Raw genomic sequence first — 14,782 nt, 5'->3', positions numbered from 1 at the left:
GAACATGTGTTTTTCCTGCACATACATGGAAACAGTGAATGAAAATCAGAGATTACTGTAGTACATCAGAGGAAATGAGACAGATACCTCTCTGAGCCAGTTTTAACATTCCTGTCCTCTGACAGACGCCTCTTGTGTAACAACAAGCCTTGTCTGCCTCAAGAAAGTACGTGGTGTCTGAGTGCAGCATCAGGAGATACAAATCTGACATGGTTCAGAACACTGTCCTTCCTCCATCTCTGAGGCCAGATCTCTGCTGAAATGACACGAGAGCTCTGCAGAGCAGGGAACACAAACTCTCCCCTGCATGCAGATGGGGAGCCCAGGCCAGGCTCAGCATGATTCATCACTGGCACTTGAAGTGAAACCTTTTATATTGCTTCAAGCTCAGTAGCTTAGAATCAATCGTGCACTATTCTGCTTGCAGTTTTACACAAGCAGCCCTTTCATTTTTTCAGACTCTACAGAACTGGTGTTTTTTGCCCCTTTTCCAAGAGGGAGTTGAAATGCTGGAACAGGCTTCCTAGAGGGGTGTTTGATGCCGTGTGCCTGTCAGTGTTTAAGAGGCATTTGAACAATGCCCTTAACAAAATGCTACAACTTTTGGTCAGACCTGAAGTTGTCAGACAGTTGAAGTAAATGATCACTGTATATCCTGTTTAGCTAAAATCTCTCTCTCCTCTCCCTCTCTCCCTCGCAAATGCATCATTGTTCTGAACTGACATAATAGTAGAGAGGCTCAGAGACAGACTAAAACTAAAGGGCATTTAGTGGGTGTCTGAGCATTCCAGCACTCTGTTACTGAAATTCCCTAACTAAAGATATTTTGGGATGATAACTTCTCCAGATGCCTATAATTTGTAGGTTTAAAGACATTGGTGAAAATTGAAAGAAAATTTTTAAATAGCGAGGCATTTTCACATTTTCTGAAAAATCCCTTTGCCCAGGATTTTTCTCCTGGGAAGCTGAGCAGCCTCAGAGAAAAATTAAAACAATCATTATCTCATTTGATTCTCCCATGTTTTGCCCATCTGGAATGTGTTTGGAGACTGTTTACCCACAGGTGATTGTTTCATTGGTTTCCAGTGTGAGCTGTTTTCAGTCATTGGCCAATTACAGCCAAACCGTGTCAGGACTCGAGAGAGTCACGAGTTTTCATTATTATCTTTTTAGCATTCTGTAAGTAGCCTTTCTGTACTCTTTAATATACTTTTAGTATAGTATTCTTTAATATGATATAGTACCATAAAATAATAAATTGGCCTTCTGAGAACATGGAGTCAGATTCATCATTCCTTCTTTCATCTGGGGTCAATGCAAATACAATAAGTTTTGTAGAGGTAATATGGTTTAGATTAGTCTCTGGTGTAAATATCAAAATTTCAGCAGTCTCTGGTGTAAATATCAAAATTTCAGCAGCTGGCACAGAAGTTTTGTGAATGGTGGTTTCTCCTTTTGTGCTTCTCCATCCTTTTCTTTCCATGGTTGATAACCTCAGCTTGTGCAGTTAAAAAGCACAGTACATAACATTTTTACTGGAGATTTTTTTAAAATTAGATTTTTATTAGAATCAATTTGGCTCCTTACTTTTCATTTCCAAGGCATATGTCTTTATGGTTGGATTCTCCCAACTTCTAATTCTACATACACTCAAGAGGCTTAGAAGCAAAAACAAAGAGACAAGATCAGTTTTTACAGAACTGATGAAACATATGTGTGTGGTGTTTGATAAATGCATCACTCTGCACAACAAAGCAAGATTCACTGAAAGCAAGCCAGACATGTTATATGAAGTCTGGACCATTTAATTGTTTGAGATCTTTGCCAATCTTTTAAATTAAGGTTTATGCATTCAGTACTAAATTCATTTTATATCAGTAAAGACACTTAGACAATGATTGAATAGTCCCATGAATACTTTACTGGATAGTAAATTCAATTTTTCAAATGACAGACAAAAAATATAATGTGAAATGATATTTAAATTATGATATGCAATGATATTTAAAGTAGATTTTCCCAGAATTAACAAATTTCTAATATTTTTGTTAGGAATTATGAAATTTATTGTATTGTCCAATAGTGAAATTATTTGCATATTCACCTCAGTGCTCAAATTAAAGTGTTTATTTCCTCCTTCTGTTGATTTTTCTCATGCATATGATATATGAAGGGAACATGGCTGAAGTGTGAACAGACAGTCCCTTCAAATTGATCTGTGTAAAGTACATTTAAAGCTAGAGGTTCTTTCTGTATCCTGGACAATTTCACTGTCTATACAATTTAAAAAATCCTCTGATCACACTTTAGTCACAATTAATACTAATGCAGCCATGATTTCACTGGCATGTTAGTGTGTGTCACTGGTTGCTTAAGCCACTTAGGAATTGTAAAAACAATGAAAAATGGTATGTTTTATGAATGTCTCAAACATTTTATATATAGCCTGAGCTTTTCCTTGTGACCTAATGTATTTGGGACAAGATACCAATTAATTTTAATAGGATTGGCTATGATAGGCTGTTCTTTGCATTTTGATATGTGCCAAGACTGTATAATAAGAGTCTTGCATATATAATTTTATTGGGTGTTCTGAATTCACAGACGTCATTTTGGCAATTACAGGTAATTTTTGTTCTCTGTAGGAAAATTCATTAGATTTATGAAGACTTGCATTCTGTTTGAGTTTGTTTCCAGAGTTTATATCTACGAATTAGGTTTATATTAGGTATGCAACACATTTGTTCTGGCAGTTCCAGGAAAAGCAAGGTACTGACAGCACTCTGGGAGCAGAATTATATGATTGCTGGGTAATTGAGACCTTGCCTTTAGTTGCAGTGTGGAAGTAGCCAAGCTGCCGTTGCTGCTTGAGCAAATCACTGTTTCTTGGTAGAGAAAGGAAGGGAACCAGACTGGATAATAAGCTCTGAGGCAGCACAAAACACTCAAGTGAAATGAGTAACTGCGCAAGTGCTACCACATTGGTAGAAAATACTTAGAATATTGCACTTCTTGAACTCTAAGCTTCTTGGAAATGCCTTTTCTTTGATCTTCTACATGAATAGTGGGAGAGGGGAATGGCTTTTTTGTGGGAGATCAGTTCCAGTACCAGCACCCATGCTTTTTTTACGTCTTGTTTGTTGGTTATTTACATGACTGAAGTTTTTACCCATTTTATTTATTTTGCTTTAAGACTAAGTAGAATTAAAATGAGATTTGTAGCCTGAACTCTGCTCACATTAAGTAGTTAACTGTATTTTTTTTAGCACTATTACTAGTATTACCTTTCTCATGACAGTCTAGTAAGACTCAGTCTTTTATCCTTTATTCTTTTTAGTTACTTAAGTAGCTACAAAATTCCATTAGTCACATGCTTAAAGCAAAGCAAGTATAATTGCAGTCATAGTGGCAGGATATAAATGAGGATATCAAATAACATGCTGTGAAGAAAATTAATATATTTTAAAGAGGCCTTCAATGATGGTATTTAAAATGAAGCATATAAACATGAGCCTATCCTTTCTATATCCTTCTCCACCCTCCAAGAAAAATGAAGAATATTCCTTGAAAAGGAGGGTGTCATATATAAAGAAAAGTATTTATTTCTGTAAATGTAGTTTTCCATATTTTTTCCCAGCACTTTCATTCATTTTTGCTTGGCATTCCTAGCAATGCATATGTGGACTACAATATTACATCTCTTTCTCGTGTTGCTTGTATTTTAAAAGTTCTTGTGTAATGAAGGGGAAAATTATGTATACAAATTAAAATTAAAGAATAAAGAATAAGAGTATCTGCAGCCATCCTCCTAGATATATCTATTTTGCCATGTACCTTTGGTGGATGAAGTGATTCACAATTGAACACAACTGAGCCAGCAAGTTATTTATAGATGACAGACATTGGTAGGAATCGAATTTTTGTAATGCATCATAAACTTTTCTTTTACAATGCTCTCATTTTGCTTCATAGTTCCAGTGTCAGAAGTGTTGTATAAATCAGATAAATATGGACAGGTGGTGTTATATCAGGACTCCTAAGCAGATATTCATGATACATGTAACACATCATTTTCTTGCCATTCATTAGGATCTACTTGATGAAAATGAGTCAATATTTTTACAGCTCAGTGATCATGTAAATGGAGTTAAATGCTCAGTATTGTTATGCAACTAATTAGACCATAAATATTCACTAAATATATGGGAATGAATGATAATGGATGTAAATATGCATGATTCTAAACACGTTGTGTGAACAATCATGTATATTTATTTTAAAATAATTTTTTTTCTGGTAAAGTTTCAGCCTCAACATTTTTAAATGTGCATACCTAGTACTTAGATGATGTAATCATATATGTTCTTTAAGAGAGAGGTGCCTATAAGGATGTCTTAGGTCCTATTTACTGTATCTTGTAAATAGAACCTAACAAAGAGGGTTTATACTTTAGTGTTAATGAAAAGCCTGTTCCATGCTATCCTGCCTTCCAGGCTTTGTACACTTCTTGTTCACTAGCTTGCCATGTTCTCCCAAATACATTATCATGTGTATAACACAAATTCATGCCTTTCAAGTCAGACTTCTGCTACAGCATAAAAATGGCTAGAATTTTTACTAATGCAGATGTCTATGGCCTAAGCCAAATTTTAGAAGGAGTTTTCTCAGTTGGCATTTAATGCTGGACACAAGTAGTTTCCCAGATTCCAAAGGCTGTCCCTGTAAACATTTGCAGAACATCTCCAATCTTAGCAGTGATGCATAGTAAAGCTTTTGGCTTAATGCCTTAGTCTAATTGCGATCCAGAAACTCTGGTTTTCTTCCTATTTCTTCATGGGATGCAAAACATGACCATCATGACAGGAACAGAAGGATTAGATAGACTGATTGCAGTCAGCTGAAGGAGAGGAAGATGGCAGTAGATTCCTATGGAGTTGCAGTTTACTCCATAGAGTAGGAAATGTGACATGCATCCCAGCCTTTGTCTGGAGAGTTTCAGCTCTTCTACTTGAATGATATAGAAAGCAGCTTGTACATGAAGGAGGTGGAGATCCTTCAAATTAAATTTATCGGGGTTGTTCAGGAGTCATGTTTGGTCATTCTGTTGGTCTTGTAATTGACATGAAGAGGGTATTTGGGGAGGACTTTCCAGTGATCTGTAGAAGACATTTTTGGTACTGGTGACCAGTGTCATTTGGAACTTGTTTCTACTCTCTGGGAACAAAAAGGGGTTGAACTAGGGGAAAGATATATGCATTTCAGTGGCTGAGACCAATCTTTCTGTCATATATGAGTAGCAATTTTCTGAGTTTTAAAGGACAAAATGTACAAAGTTGCAGATAAATCTGATCTATGGCTTTTACAGACATCATTATATTATTCATAATTACAAATCAGAGCACTGATTTAGTAAACAACATTTAACTGAAAGAGATTGTAAATACATTATGGAATGTATGACATAAAAAATCTAATTTTGAGAGGGTGGAGTCTAATTAAAAGAAATATTCCTAATATTAAGTAGATTATGCCTCAACAAACATGAAGAGATTTATGTGTTCATAAACTCATTCAGAGTGTGAAAACTGGGAAAATTGCAGTATGCAATGTCCCTTATGTTGATAAGGCAATTAAAATTTATTTATTCTAAAAGGGTCTATTTTTTCATTACATTTATTTACACTGATACCAAATCTCTGCTTTTTTCTCCCTACATTTATGCCGTTGTTATCTTTCTGGGAGAGATACTTCTGAAGTATGAAGGCTTGGTAAAATGTTTTGACTGAAAGAAGGATGATGGGAATGGACAAGTTTTTAATCATTAGAAGGGTATAGGAAGCTGTAATGGATGACATGACAGCCAACAAACTCTGAATCTTTTTTCACAGTATAGGAATGCTTTTTTTCACAATGTTACCAGGGGTCAGGGTGGCTGGATTTCTTTTCCATTGTTTCAACAGCTTCCAGAAACAACTATTTTTTGCTTTCACCATGGACAGGTAAGTGCTGCAGTTGGCTGGGCAATTTAAATCCAGTTTTAGTCCAGCTACTTTGCTCATAGTAAACATGAAGTATATGGAACACAATTCAGCATATCCTGCTGAATGTAAACATATCTGAACAAAAATTGCACACTTCATTACTATTTTATTATACAGATGAGGTCACAAGAGCAGAGTCAGCTTGGACATTTCTGTAATTATACCTCCAGTTTCAGAGCAGTTTTGTACTGTTGGCAGAAATCAAGGATGTGTATTGAAGGAGAATTGGACAAGAAAAAAAAACAAAACAAAGTGCAAGAGTTCTGTAAGGTTCATCAGAACCAAGAGCAAGATAAACTGTGAGGTATTGATGTACGAGAGTTATAAAAGCCCTTCATACTGTTCTAATGCTACTTCAACTGAAATAAACACTGACAGAGGAGGAGCAACTTGCAAAAATCCAGAACTTCTCTACAATGTGCAGCAGGGTTCTGCAAGAATTGTCATTCTGTAACGGGGTGCATGACCTGTAGTCATCTCATAGCAGGACCCTGGCCTTTGTCATTGACAATAACAGGGAAATGTCACTTGGTTATCTTTGGCAGCAATTTCAAGGATGGAAGACTGCTGGCAAGTGACCTCTCTTGGTTTGTCCCAAAATTGTTAGAACAACAGAGATTTTTGAAAGTAGGATTAATTTTTGTCCCGGCTCTTAGAAAGAGACTGTACTACAGAAGTAGTTTTTTACAGCACCAAAGTATAATGACTGGTTTCTTCAAGAAAGCATATTGATAATTATGGAACATTATCAATTTTTTTTTATTTTATTTTGACTGGACTTCTTTTTAAACAGGGTATCTGATTCCTGCAATATTTTAGTTTTCTTCAACTGAACAGAATAGACTGATGCAGTTTTCTGTTCAGTGGTGAAATCACATGGCAGGAAGCAGGATCTTTGTGCTAATGGCTTCAGAATGTAAATATCTGCCTTCTAAGATTGCACTGATTTTTTTTTTCTTCATTAATTTCTAAATATTTTATTGCTGGGCAGGCTTTTACTCTTTCTAAAGTGATTAACCATTTTTTTTTAGCCCATTACCTGTGCTTGAGGGAATTATCCTGCTTTCATATTGTTACAAGGCAAACCACAAAAGGCAATTATAGATGTCAATTATTGCCTGTTTATTTTTGATCAGGACTATTTGAGGTCATTGCTGTTCTACATTTTGTGAGGGGAATGGTACCACTAGTGTTCTTTGGCACTTAATATTATTTCAGTAGTCCCCCATGACTGAATGGATGAAACAAGAATCTTACTTTGAATAGCCCTTCTACTTGTGTAGGTTTACAGCTGTATGGGCAATACTCTTTTTCAGGGCTCTCCATTCCTCATACAGTGACTCTCTCTTTCTCCATCTTTAATTAATATTTTCTTTCTTTTTTCTCTTTCACCCTAGCCTTTGATCCACAGCCCACTGTAGTTTGCTTATACTAGGAGTTCAGGAACAAATATTCCAATTTCCATGCCATGTGTGTAATTACCTTATAAAACTTTGTAAGCTTTTGCAGGCCCTTTGACTTATGTTGCTCCTTTCAACCACGAGCATCTATGAATCTTGGGTACTCCTTTGCATCCAAGGATGCGATGTCACAAATAGATATATCAGAAACATCTATTCTTTGCTTTGTATCTAATTGTGACAAATTGTAGACAAATATTTCGCATCCGCGGAAGTGAGGTTCTACCTCAAATGTCACTACTAACAAACTGATTCATACTTGCAACTTGAATAGTTTACCAAGTGAAACATACATTTATGTCACAATTCGCTTGTCCCTGTTGCAGTAGCAATGTTGCAGATTAGAAACTGCATGGACTGATGAATGGGAGGCAAAACAACGCTATGAGAAAAATTAAAAGCAATTTTTTTTTAAAACCAAAAATCAAATTAATCCTTTCCTTCAAAGAATCCAAATATGTAGGTATCTTCACTATTTTTACCCTACTCTTAGTAATTTATAGCTGTGGCTTAATTCAGGAGAATAATAAATAAACTGCTCCTGCTTGTTCTGAAAACTAGGCAGAACCACAGGTTGCAGAGGTAGCTATGGAAATACAATCAGTATAGTGATTGCGTGAAAGGCAAATTCTACAAAAAGTAAAATAAGCTGGAATCTTTTGAGTTTCTACTAATGCAGAGGTCTGTCATGATGTATATACATTTATTTTATATTTTGTTTGACATTTCAAACTTAAAAGCAACCATGTTCATTTGAACAAAACACCTGCTATTTTTTCTTAAAGGGAAAAAGCTATTAGAGTGAAGTGGTGATTTTCTTCCATTATTTCTTGCAAGTAGCGTATATCAAAATTGTAATACTAATGCCTAGAGCTTGATTTGATCTTCAAAAAAGGTATGTGAGGGAAGCTTTGTAGAAGCTTTTCATCTGTACAGTGTCATTGTCTTTTGAAGTCAAATATGGCAGAAACATAGATACAAGGTTTTAGAGTCAATGGCACTACAAAGGAGAATATGATCAGATGGATTTGCTTTTGCATCTCTGAGCAGCCAGAAGGGAAAAATCAGAGTTGTCAAAGCCATCAAAAGAGATACTCACTCACCTTGGAGAGGTACTATGGGTACTCAGAAAGAGAAGTCACCATTTGGCTACTTTGACTGCCATGCATTACAATTCACTTTTATGGGCAGAGACTTAAAGTCATCCTGTGTCAGGCTAAGGCTTCCTGGAGGCTAAGGATAAATACTGGAATCAAATGAGTTTGATTGCAAGAAATGTAGTTCAAAATTAGGCTTTTAGGAAATAAGTGTTGAACTTTGTGGCTGGGTTGGCAGGGAGGGTGACATCATTGACCAGGAGAAGGTTCTGTAATAGATCAAAAAAAAATATGGCTTCGAATGGCCAGTGTAGGGAAACAGACTCAGTGGGTTATGACAGGTTGTTCCAACACATTTAAAATATCCTGAATATAAAATCAAGCTCTCAGAAGTTTCCACAAGAAATAAAATATTTTTGCTGCAGAGTAGGATTATGTATTTCAGCTGTTGCTTTCTTTTACACAATAAATATTTTTTACTGTATACGTTTATCCTATCAGAATAATGGTATTTCTGTTCTTTGTTGTTTTTGCTTTCCTATTCTTCTCTTTTATCTCTTTTGTGTATAATTTGCTGTATTCTTCTCTTACCATTTTCTCTATTACAGTTGTTTATTTCCAACTGCTACCGGCTTCACACTCTTATTTATCCACAAAAATAGTAAGTACCAAAATATCTGTGCTAAAGTAGACACTATTTGAACACGGTCATTAGACTTCAGAAACATGCCCAAAATTAGCTAAATCATCCCTACCTTTATTTTTCAATGAGACTGGTTATGAGCGGGACAATTCCTCATAAAGATTCTTGCATCTCTATATTTGGAGATCTTAAGAAGTTGACAAAGCCTTGAGCAACCTGATCCAATTTTGATCTTTTAATGATCTTACTTTGAGCAGGAAGCTAACATCAGATGTCCCTCCAACAAAAAATATTGTTTTAGTCCAGAACTTCCTTGTTCTAGATTGCCACAAAAATCATAAAAGATGACTGTTGTATTGGCTACAATCAGATATAAATGGGAAGATTATCTCTGTTAGAATCTATGTAAATGGAAGCTGAGACTGAAGAATCTGGAAGAATGGAGTGCCTTGTTTTGCTGTTTCTAACACATGTCATTTGCTGTCATGTTTTATCTTATCTTTCCTTCTAGTTTAATATCTTTGAACATGGACAATGGCCCTGTATATTCTAACAGATATAATTATACTTTCAATTTTTTAAGAGGAGCTTCTTGTTCCATTGCTATCATTTTAATTTACTGAACTATTAGTATTTTGCCTTTAAAATAAAAATATACCAAAAGAGAGTAGAGGAGGGGCAAGAGTAAGCTTTTGCTTGGATATGAATATGCATGGGGAAAAAAGGCAACTCAATTATGTCAGTGAAACAGAACAAAGATCGATAGCAAAAAAACCCAGCTCTGTTTGTCCTTGCTCATCACAGAGGCATAATACGAAAATTTACCCCAGCAAAGAAATTGTCTATGAAGAATTTTCCTGGCCCAAAAAAAAAAAAAAAAAAAAAAAAAAAAAAAAAAAGGAGAAATCTTAGTTCTTAGTTCTAATAAGAAGAATGAGAGAATGAGAGGAATAGCTTTTTGGTAGTGTTTAAGGGGAGACCATTATTCCTCTACAGATGCCATATGGCCATATGGAATTGGCATATTTATTTAAAGAGTTTATTTTAATGGGTACAGCTAGGACATAGTCTGAATTACTAGTGGAGAATGCACTATGACAAGCTACTTTTTAATTCTACAGCCTTTGTTGTATGAATGGGCAATTCACAATAAGATAACACAAAGTGATTAGGGACCTATATAATTCAGATATATAAATTGTTTTAATTTTCCTTCTGTTCACCCATTATTCATTTCAATTATTAATTTTTAGTAGGAAAGACATTCTTGTAGCAAAAGTTGCTGAGAGGTTGAACATTGAAATCATATTTATCAGCAGCAGGGGCAGTTTTATTACCAACTAACTGCTTAAGTAGTTTTAAAAGGTGTCATAGATGCATGTCTTTTTTCAACTGTAGATTTTGGAAGATCCTTGAATAAGAGTCAGGCTTCTGGCTTGTATTCTGTTCAAGGAGATTCACTTTTAGCAAATAATTTGACTGAGATTTTAGACTTGGACTTGAATCTCTTACTGAAAGAGAGTTTTTCACCACCCTTTAATATTCTCTCTCACATGCATAAATCTTTAGATAAATAAGAAAAATGTGATTCTTTGCTTCCTTAGTCACTGTGGTAAACTTTTCCCATAAGCAGACTTTGTGCCTGGCTTTGACAACAAGGCTACAAGTGGCATTTTCTCTTAGCAAGAAGCTTCTTGGTGCATGTCCCACCACAGAAGTGATAATGAAGAGGATGAGAATGTAGAAAAGAGAAGGATGTGGCAGAAAGGGGGGGTAGGGGAAAAAGTGCTGACTTGCAGCACTCTTTCTCACTTGCTTGTGGAAACATGGGCATATGGAATATGTGGCAAATAGCAAATAACAAGCCTTGATGAACACACATGTAAGATGAGACAGAAGTGACAGTTTGAATGAAAAGTATGGAAGGTTTGATCCTGACAGTTTTCCTTCATTTCTCCTAGCTGACATTCTATGTTCTGCTCTTCTATCATTTAAATAAATTAGTGAAGATGCAATTGAAATGATGCTGTGTTTGACTATAAAGTCCTTCATTTTCAACATGGCTATAAAAATGCAGTTGATATTCTTCAAATTTAAGATGACTCATTCTTACTGGGATGATGCCAGTAACTGAGGTTATTAGTGGCATAGGCTGGAAAAAAACCAACAGTTTGGAAAAATTGTTCTTGGGAGACAGTTCTCTTTGCATCATTCATGGGCATGCCTCAAACTTACTTTTTTTTTTTTTAAGTCTATCACAGAGGTTGCAAAAGAAGTACAAATTATTCTTAAAGAGAGTGGCTAATAAAAGCTATGTATATTGCACTTGTCTTTATACTAATGCTTTGATAGGCAGATACTACATTGCAGTTTGTAAAATGTTTCTATTATTTTAAAACATGAAACTGATGATTAGTCATTCAAATAAATTGTAATTAAGTGGGAGCATTATTATTATATTATGCTAATGATAGAAGCTTGTTTCAAATGTTTGCGAGTTATTCAAGAGAAAGTATCAGGCAATTAGAAAAAAAACTTAGTGTTTGTTCACTCTGAAGCTATGAAGTGACTTGATTTGCATTAACAATTTTAAACCTCTGTAGTCTCATTCCTCATAAATTGCTGATAAGTAGGAGATATTCCACCAAATAGAGGTACAGGAAAGAAGAAAGAAAGGACAGAATGTCATTGTTTTAAGATTAATGTAACATAATTACTAAAGCAGTCTTTAGAAGCTGAGGGATTTTGACATTTATGGTAAGTTATTTATTAATGATACCACATAATTTCATAGCTGTCATGCAGTTCTGTATGACCACCCATGAGAGTTGCTGGAGGGCCACAATAAACATGGACTAGTAATGATTTCTAGTTTAAAATTATGAGAAATTTTATGTGGAAATGGCTCAGTCCTGATACTTCTGGGTGTTTTACAAAGAATAATTTTTAAAATGGAAAATGCTTGTACATATAATAAAAGAATAAAATATCAGTGGATAATTTTGAACATCAAAGAAAAATGACCATAAAGGAGTGAAATTCAGTAAAAATGTTTTGAAAAAAGAGAATTAGTAGAAAAGGAATAGAATGTATGGTGGAAACAATTTTTTATTCTTTTAAAGAGAATAGCAGTAAAGAATAAAGCAAGTGTGACCAACATAGATGTGTTTTGAATGCTGTTCAAAGTGAGAATATGACTGTCAAAAAAATGCAGGAGTCTCCAATTACACCAAAATTTGCTTCTAAATCCTCTATGTTTTTTTTAATACAATTTCATTTTCTAAATATATAGAAACAGAAATAGGAATATATAGAATAGAAATTTTGATTTTCAGGGTGTATGTGTATTATATAGTAGGTAGGTTCCCAGCAGACTTTCCTTAGTCCATAAAATTCCACATTATCCTAGAGTACAGCTCATTACTAGGATACATCTCTGACTTTTCTACATGCCAAAACTCTGATGAAAGATAACGTAAGAGAGGAAAGTGCTAAACTGTTGGAATGTGTGTGAAATGAGTGAGCTCAGACTTGCAAAATTTCCCAGCTGAGTTTTAATGTGATGTGGAATCTTTACTTCTTTTCTTACATTCTAAAACCTTGTGAAATATAATTCAGGACTGGTAGTTTTTTTCCTTCTTCTTTTCTTGTTGTCACACTAATGTTAAGTTGCTAAGAATTAGTGGAAATAAGGGCATATCATGGTATAGATTAAAGCTTGCAAGAACTGTATGGGATAAGATCTGAGCAAGTGAAATATCAGTGCTAATCTTTAAAAGTTTAAAATCTTATAAATGAACTTTGGCTGAAATATGCCATTGATGACAATGGTTCTAAGAAAACAGGATTAGATACAAATTTAGTATTGTTATCAAACACAAGGGTTTTGCCATTGGTAACCTGAAAATCATTCAAGTCAATAGAGATTTGTTTATTCAGCTTGAGAAGCCTTGGATATGCAGAGCAGAAAATAATGTAGGATTGAGTCCATTGTATTATAATGTTACAGTTCTCTGTGGTAGCTTTGAGCAGATGAATTTCTTTATTGTGTTGGGTTTGAACTAATCTGAAATTGATATACTTAATGAGTCCAAATAGGCCTAACTGTTTGCTTGGGAATAGTAATTAAAATTGTTAACACAGTAATTTATATCTTGGGGTATTTCTGTTAGAAAGAAACACTTACCATTAATCATATTGAGAGGAAATGCAGTAATTTGAAAGTCTTTATAGGGCATGAGAGATATAGACTGAATTCCCTGTGCTACCTGAATAAAACCACTTGTAAGCATGAGATCTGTTACTCTCCCATTAAATGTTGTGCTAACAAGCTATTAGCTTCCTGTTGGACTTGTACAATGTAGATATTAAGCTGAGCAAAGTTTTATATCTTTTCCATCCCTCATGACACTAGCCTAATATGTAAAAATTTTATTCAAAAAACCTAAATATTTATGCAAAAAGGAAATATTTAAATGTAAGAAACTAAGCATGCTGTAAAATAGTGATACTGAGTGTTTAAACTACTCTCAGTTATGCAAGGCCAGATATCCCTTTTGCTGATTTTAGTGCTAATGTAGACATGAAAACATTGAGATGTAAGTTACTTGGAACCAGCACATCTTGCTGACAGCCCATTATCCAACATGTGATTATTCCAAATTAACTATTTATTATGTGTGACCCACAGTTTGAAAAAGACCAAAAAACTGTTTAAGGTGGGTGACATATCAGAATTTTAATCCTAACGTAAAAAGCTGACTATGAACAAGGTTGTATCATGTTAAACATTTATAGAGGGGTGTTCATTCATGGGAGGTTATGTATCTGCATCTGGCTTCTCCAAAATGTGTAATTAATCCATATCTATAGTTCCAGACTACATGAATCAGAAGTAATAAAAGTCTTTGTCAAATAGAAGTAATAAAATTCTTTGTCAAATTACTGTTACTGAAATGTTAATTTTCTCATTTACAGAGCAAAAAACATTAGGGACAGGAGCAATGCAAACTTCTGGTTGCTACAGCTGGTTGCTGTAACACATCACATTATATCCTGGGAGATGTACTGACAGAAAAAGTAGTTACGCAAGAGGAAATATCTGTAAAGGACAAAAATCTAATTTTAATCCTGATATCATATGTATAAATATATAAACAACCTTTAACCAATGCTGCAGACAGATGCTTTAAGATGATTGCTCAGACTTCACTTGCACTGACAGACGTGATTCACTTCTGTGATTGCAGAGCAGCTGACATAATGGCAAGAGGAACAATAAACTGAAAAATCACAGCTTCTAGATTGATTGTATATCTTCTGTAGCACTCTTTGCACACACAACCAATGCTAATTAGATGTGATGCTCTAACTTGGTTAAAGCTAGACAGATTTTAGTAACCTCTAAATTCATTCACAGGTGATGATCCAGGGCATTTGACTGAAGCTGTAAAAGATGTTTGTTCAGTTGCACTGTGTTTTGTGACAGATGTGAGTGCTGTGTCCAGCTCTGGGCCCTCAGTGTGGGAAGGATGTTGAGAT

This window comes from Fringilla coelebs (assembly GCF_963513975.1).
Source record: "Fringilla coelebs genome assembly, chromosome: 1".
Classification (NCBI taxonomy): Eukaryota; Metazoa; Chordata; class Aves; order Passeriformes; family Fringillidae; genus Fringilla; species Fringilla coelebs.
This window is presented reverse-complemented; position numbering follows the sequence as displayed.